The sequence below is a fragment of the Stegodyphus dumicola genome, chromosome 10 (genome assembly GCF_044657685.1).
Source record: "Stegodyphus dumicola isolate Sdum_Otavi_A_Nest chromosome 10, ASM4465768v1".
NCBI lineage: Eukaryota > Metazoa > Arthropoda > Arachnida > Araneae > Eresidae > Stegodyphus > Stegodyphus dumicola.
The window spans coordinates 140,441,765-140,449,750 of record NC_140777.1 but is presented as its reverse complement, the minus strand read 5'-3'; positions in this window follow the sequence as shown (position 1 = coordinate 140,449,750).

The window sequence follows — 7,986 nt, the reverse complement described above, 5'->3', positions numbered from 1 at the left end:
CTAAAGTGACCACCACTTCTGGCCTTAGTAGTGGCCAATGCCTGTAATGGCTAGTGCTCACCATTGGAAATTTTTAAAAAAACGTTTTGAGAAAAGAAACTTTTTGCTTTACAGGAAAAAGATACTATTAAAAAAAATCTAAAAGTTTTCAGATTTATATTACGCTGAAAGGGACTTTTTTTTTGGTTTTGTGCATTACATTTATTTATTAAGTATGACTTTCTTTGCACTTAAACCATAAAATTCAATTTAACAGCAATATCGCAAAATATTTAAATGAGCATATCTTTAGAACTTCCGATACACAGTTTCGCATGCTGGAGATAATTTTTTTCTGTACAGTGTTGCCATTTCTGGCTTTGAAATAGTTGAGTTCCTTAATTAAAAACTCATAAATGCTTTACAAAATATGAAATTGATAATAAACAAATGAAAAATTCAGGTTTCCATATGCCCATATTCGCTGGAGGATTACATTATTCAAAATTTGATGGCTTTAGGTACCGTTGTTTTATCACAATGCGAGAAACATGCATCATTTATGCAGATTCTTCATTATTTAATTTCTTTAAATATAACACAGGGCGATAATATTTGGCAGCAACAATTTGAAAAGTGAACTGACATTTATAGTGAGCCGGCACAAAATGCCAAAAGTAATATTAAAAGTAAAGTATTAATAATAGCCCTTCTGGGCTAATGATTTTGATTTTCTGTGATGATGAGCATCTTTCAAAGAAGTGGCAAACGAGTTATCCAAATAAATAATAATGGCAGTAATATAAAAATTTCAATAAGCTATTTTATTTGTAAGAAGAATAGAATTTAATCAACAGTTAACATGAATTGATTCTCAACTCAAAATATAGAAAACAAACAAAATATTGTGCACTATTTTCAAATGCCCATGATAGAGCAAGGCTAACCTATTCAATTCATTTTGTCTGATGAGGATAGCTGTGATTTACTGAGTGAGGAGTCAAGTTGTTTGAGTAATTTTATTTGTGTAAATTTTAGTTGTCTAAAATTTATCCATTCAAATTCCATTTATCCATTTAGTCTAAAATTTATCCATTCAAAAACTTGATTGAAAGCACAACATAGATGGACATTTACACTAATGTCTGTTTCTGGAATTTCATATTCATCTACATTCATTCCTGTGGTATATATACGAAATTTGTAATATAAATTTAGATATACTACTTTGGTAGTGTTGAATGCTAAAATGTGTGTTTAGTTAAGTACAGTTAAAACTGATTTAGCTTCTTAAATATTTCCTTCAGTTGCACTCAAGGTGAGATATTATAAATTCATATTTATCTCTCATGTTATTTTTATTTTTACTTGGAAGGGAAATATATTTGATGGTAAATATACTAATAGAATATTAAATATTGATAAAAATTTTTAGATCTAATACAAAAGAACAAACAGTGATCAACTTGATTCTATTAATCATAAATGTGTTCAACCTGGGTTTGACTCTTTGCTGTTAAGCCACATTCCTTGTGTGTCACGACCTACCAGCAGCTGAGCAGTTAAAATGCTGAACATTAGGAATTCCGACCTGGGTTTGATTGCAGGCGAATGGGCTGGCTGCATGGCCGTTTCATAGTTTTCCCCATGTGTATACCAGCGAGTTTCTCTTAGACAGTCCTCCAAGAAGGCATCCCTCACCTTAGGCAGATAGCCCTAATATGCTATGCCATAATCAACTAAACCGAACCAAACCGTGTATATTGTTGATGTCTTTCAAAGTACGCTGTAAGAATTTGCCATGATTTATCTAGGTGAAAACATAATAGTAAATGATAGCTATTGGGATGCAAAATGAATGTGGCATTCAGGACCAGATTAAGACCTTTAGAGGCCCCCCCCAGCACTTAAAAACTTTCAGTGCCGTCGTGTATATTTGCCAGATTTTTCTTCATTCCTTCTCTGTCACTCTTGCTTTAGCTGCAGTGCATATTCCTTGGTAAAAATAGTTGTGGGAAATTTGTGTGTTGCCCTCATTTATGATTTTCTAAACACTGTTTTGTGGTGCCCCCTATCCTTGATGCCAAAATCATGTGTTTATTTTATTTAATAGTTAATCCAGTTCTGACTGCATTCTCGTGCAGGTTAACCGTTGCTATGCCATATTCATCTGCAAACAGAAAATAATGCAGAATTTTTGGAATTTATTTTTTGCTTTTGAACTTAAACATTTAGGGTTGAGGGCCACCTAATATTAACAACTGATGTTTAAGTTTCAGTTCTGTTGTTAATAAAACAGCTGAATTTCTGAACTCTGATGGCTATTGTCAAGTAAATTTCAGAGCAAGACCAAGATACTGGTGAACAATTATTCTTGCGAAACACTTAGTCTTTATCTTATCCTTCTAAATAATAATTGCACAAAAATGTTTTGGATACTTTGATACTTATATATAGGTCAGCACCAGCGCTATTTCCGGCACCTCAGATAATCCCTGGTAGGGTACTCTCGTGTGCCAAGGGATTTTTTGAGATAACTAAAAGGGGAGAAGTTAAGCCCATGCCTACATAAGCGGCAGTCAATAGGAAGTGAGCAGCGTGATCAGTGGCAGTCACGTGGAGGGCTTAATTTCTAAAACTAGAAGTGTCGGAGCCCCATGCAAGACCATCAGGAAAGAGGAACAACAGTAAATAAATAAATAAAATGACTATTAAAATCATTAATAATTTAAAAGTTAATGAGTATCAAATTAATTATTTAATCGATTTATTAATTATTATTTAATTGCTTCATAATTAATTATTATTTATTAAAATAATTGGAAATTAAATAAAGTGGAAAGAGATAAATTAAAATTTAATAAGCAATTTTTAATATAATTTTATTGTTGAAAATAAAATTTTCGAGATCAAATTTCTACTGAATGAATTGTTCAGTTACATAAAAGAAGTAACGGATCTTTCTTAATTTAGGGCTCCGGTGCACTCCGGCTAGAATTAGAATTTATCCCCAAAACTAAGATGTACCGGAGCCGGGCTACGGCGCAATTTAAGCCCTGGTCACGCGGGAAGTCTTTCTCCCAAATGCTGACCCTGGGATGCTGCGAGGCCAGCTGTCCTACAGGTTCAGAGCCTAGCAAATGGATTTTCTACTTAGATATTTCCGAGGTTTTTCCCACGTAAATACAACACATTGTGCAATCTTGTATGCTTTAGTAGCATAAACTCACGAGCTCTAGAAAGACTGCAGAAGAATTATCCTCTCATGTCTTCAAGCTGTAGAAAAAGTCAGAAGAGGGGTGCCCTTTTATTTGATCACAAAGAAGTAACAGTTGACTTGGTGATTCCACTTGGGTTTACATAAGCCACCATTTCTGCCTTAAAACAAGTAATGTAACTTAAGCAAGTAACTTAAAACAAAATGTAATTTAGACTAGCCTAGAGGCTCACAGAATAAAATAAGGAGGCTCTGGTTCGCAGAAGTCGGCGAGACAAGCTTTATGGGTAGAAGCATTCAACGCCACAGAATCCAATCGCTATTCAGTCACGGTAACAACGCGCCCTCAAGAAGGCAGAACATGCTCTAAAATCAGCTTGCGAAACCTTCCCTTAAATAGCACTTATTTCTCCCTTTATCTGAATAAACGCCCACTATCTTATTTACATTCTGGCATGACAAGCGTGGGTGAAAAAGAGAGCGACAGGAAAGTTGCTTTAACTAAAATAAATAAATAAACCCTCCTAATTTTCTCTCAAAAATACAAAATAACTTTCTCTCAGAGAAGCTTGCACGAAGGCATAATTTCATTAAGAAAATAGCTTTAATTTGTTTTACCGTAATTAAATAATCCACGCCAGTGTTCCGTAGGTACTATTATAGCCTCGGGACTCAGTTGCGTTTTATTGCAATCTGCTTTTGCTCAAGAAAAGGAGGGAAAGACACCTAAAAGAAAAAATGTCGTGAAGTAATAACGAATAAACATGCATAAAATTGTAGAGTCATTAGGATTTTTGAAGTACGAAACACAAAAAATGAGCAATGCCTTCGTCGGGACTCGAACTTGGACCTCTCGAATACGCGCCGAGTGTGCTACCGTTATACCACGAAGGCATGCAGAAAGGAGGGAGAAAATACCATATAACATACATAGCAAACATTGTTGCGTGCGTACGGGTTCGTAATAGATTGAATGCACAAGGTCTGATGAAAAGTTAATAAAATTTATTCTTATCACAAGAAATAAAACAAAATGCTCGAATTTTTCCTCACAGATATTCGTACAATATCACCCAGTAGTTATATTTTAAATTGCTAAAACGTTTAATAGAATACAATTCAATGCGCAGAAAGCTAATCCGATCTCAAAATTTACAGCAGCTAAGTAAACAACAGCTCACTAAAAAAATGAACAGATGTTTTTCTCCGGCTTTTAATCGTGCGAGAACATTCTGGTAATTTCTATTTCATTGAGGTTTCTGGAAAGCAAAACAGTAGAATTACACTTACAGCTAACATACAATTGCATTTATTCAATTTAAATATAAATTACGAGATATCTGTTTATTAAATGAGCGTGCTTCTGTATTTTTACTTTCGGCGTAGCTTTCTCTTAAAACTCAGCACGCGCTGCATTGTACGGGGAAATAACACAATTTTAATTATAATTCTGCTAAAAATAGTGATGTGGTCTCCAAGAGAGGTTTCACTAAGATAAGAAGTAATAAAAAACTGTAAATTGTACTAAAGTTCATTGATGAAAGTCTTTTTCTGGTCGTAAACGGAAATTTAAAACGAACAGATTAGAAAGGAAATAAATAATGACAGATGGTCACCTGGGATTACTAAATGTATATAAACAACTTTCTCATTAAAAAACATCAACAAGGCAGAAGTATCAAGTTTTAATCAACATATTAATATTTTCTTAAAGAAACGTTTATTTAAAACCAGTATCCTGTAACTACATATTCAGTTCCTTTAAATAAATAATGTATTTGCAGTTCATGTTTCATACTTTTCATTTTGCGATAACTTAAGCAATGAGTAATTATTAATTAATTAATAAGTAAAACCTTTCATTTTCAGTATCCTCATCGAATAATTTTAGAAGTAATTACATAGAAATTTTGAAAATTAGTAAACGTTGACAGAGAGCGAAGTTCAATTAAATTCAAATCTTCCATTGCGAACTCAATTAATTCGTTATTAAAATTCCATCTGCCTGATTAAAATTAATTAGTTATTAATGACTTAATAGCTCTCTCGGTGTAAAGAATTAGACGCGTATCTATAAAAAAGAATTATTGTGAGATTAATAACCCATTGAAAGAAATAATATTTTAAGTTGAGAAAGAAACATACGTCTTACGAGCTTTAAGATAAGTAAAAAAACATTTCTGCGCGAGGATAAAGAAATTAAATTTACTTTCCCAAATAAGTAATAAAATAAATTTAAGTAAATGATTAGATATAAATAATGAACTTTGTGGTGGCGACCACTTCTCTAAGAAGACCACTTCTGAAAATAACTTCTTATTTCTAAGAAGATAATACAAAAGTTTCTTAGAATAAAGTATGAAAAATACAAGTAATATTAGGTAAACCAAACATTTTTTAATTTTCGCTCTAGTCCCTTCCTTTGTAGAAGCACTTTTCGGAGAGCATTTGTAAATGCATTTAATTTTTAAAGAAAAATTCATCATATTTTAAAACTTAGTCACGTGGTTCATGGAAAAAGGACAATGGTCGAGCTTCTGTTCGTCAGGAGACGTGGAGCACCAAAAGGTAGAAGGCTGACTTCGCTCCGACTTCCCCTACTAGTTTTAGCTGGGCTCATTTCACTCCTGGATATCTCATCTCAATCAAAATCGTAAAACAACCTTGTATTTAGCGTAAGTATATTGAAACACTCAATTGATTTCGAGGGCAGCTAAAGGTTCCTCCTCATCAGGAGAAAGAAATACATAGAAAGAAGAAAACTAAAGGGGAAGGAGTCTCAGAAACACGTGGTCCTTATCAGCACTGCACGTGGTTATAACCGGAATTTTAATCAGTTACACTGGCCGCCTACTTTTACTGAGCCAGGCTATCTGATCAAACAAGTAACACAAAGGACAAAAAATTAGCGAAAGTTAAAAATAGGGAGCGAGGGGCAACTGCACCTTCACGCTCAAAATCTGAACTTCGAATAATGGAAAGCAACCACTGAACGGATTTTTATACCCTCTGATAGTACTAAAAGCGAGGAGGTTACGCCATCTATCGGCAAAAATAATAACTGAATTAAGATAGTAGAATTTTAAAGGCATTAGGAAGGACTGGATTGGACTTAAAATCGTTAACTAAACATGCTAAATCTTTGTGAATATGCAAAGCCTCAAGAAAATCCAATTCACCTATGGAAGAAGCCTTTTGGATAATTTTTGCAGACCCAAAGTCAAAATTATGGATGAATGTCCAACTATGATATGCTATTGAAGACTTGTTAATTTCGCCTTTTCTGACATAAGATTCATGTTCCTTGATACGAAACTTCAACGCTCTTTTTGTTTGGCCAATACATCTTAAACCACACTGACACGATATACTATAAATTCAAATTATTAAAATTAAATAAAAATTGAAATTTAATCCAACAATTCCCTCCCCTTCCTTGATATTCTCATAATCCGCAATGAAACTGATTTTAGCACTAGTGTGTACCGTAAACCCTTTGCAGTTTCTTTACCACCGCATGCCAAGTCATGGCACCCTGTTACGCAAAAAAATGGCTTCTTTTTACTATTATGTATTCCACGCGCTTGAAGTTTGTTCCTCTGAATCTTTGCTTACCAATGAACTTAATTATTTGAGAGCAGTTGCGATTGATCGTGGATTTTCTCCCGTGATTATTGATAAGGCTGTTAAAAAATTTTCAGATTCCCATCAAAAAAGACATTCCACTGTTAGGAATAATATTAATGACCTTGTCGTGCTTCCATTTTATCCTTCTTTTAGCTATAAAATTGCACGGATTCTCCAGAAATTCAACTTTCAAGTCGGTTTCTCCCCTATTAATAAAATTCACCCTTCGATTCTAAAAGATTGCGTTTCTGTCTTGAATTCTTGGGGAATTTATAGTATATCATGTCAGTGTGGTTTAAGATATATTGGCCAAACAAAAGAGCGTTGAAGTTTCGTATCAAGGAACACGAATCTTATGTCAGAAAAGGCGAAATTAACAAGTCTTCAATAGCATATCATAGTTGGACATTCATCCATAATTTTGACTTGGGTCTGCAAAAATTATCCAAAAGGCTTCTTCCATAGGTGAATTGGATTTTCTTGAGACTTTTCATATTCACAAAGATTTAGCATGTTTAGTTAATGATTTTAAGTCCAATCCAGTCCTTCCTAATGCCTTTAAAATTCTACTATCTTAATTCAGTTATTATTTTTGCCGATAGATGGCGTAACCTCCTCGCTTTTGGTACTACCAGAGGGTATAAAAATCCGTTCAGTGGTTGCTTTCCATTATTCGAAGTTCAGATTTTGAGCGTGAAGGTGCAGTTGCCTCTCGCTCCCAATTTTTTGTCCTTTGTGTTTGTTACTTGTTTGATCAGATAGCCTGGCTCAGTAAAAGTAGGCGGCCAGTGTAAATGATTAAAATTCCGGTTATAACCACGTGCAGTGCTGATAAGGACCACGTGTTTCTGAGACTCCTTCCCCTTTAGTTTTCTTCTTTCTATGTATTTCTTTCTCCTGATGAGGAGGGACCTTTAGCTGCCCTCGAAATCGATTGAGTGTTTCAGTATACTTACGCTAAATACAAGATTGTTTTTACGATTTTGATTGTCACATTAGCGTGTTTCTCTTCTAATCTATCTTCGCATCTGTTTGGGACTTGTAAAAGAGGACCTATTGAAAAGACCTGCTGGAAATAATCACAGCTCTTGGACACATGGATCTGGTCTAGCCTAATGGCCAACCGATTAGGATCAGTAACAACAACAAAACGTAGTCTTCGA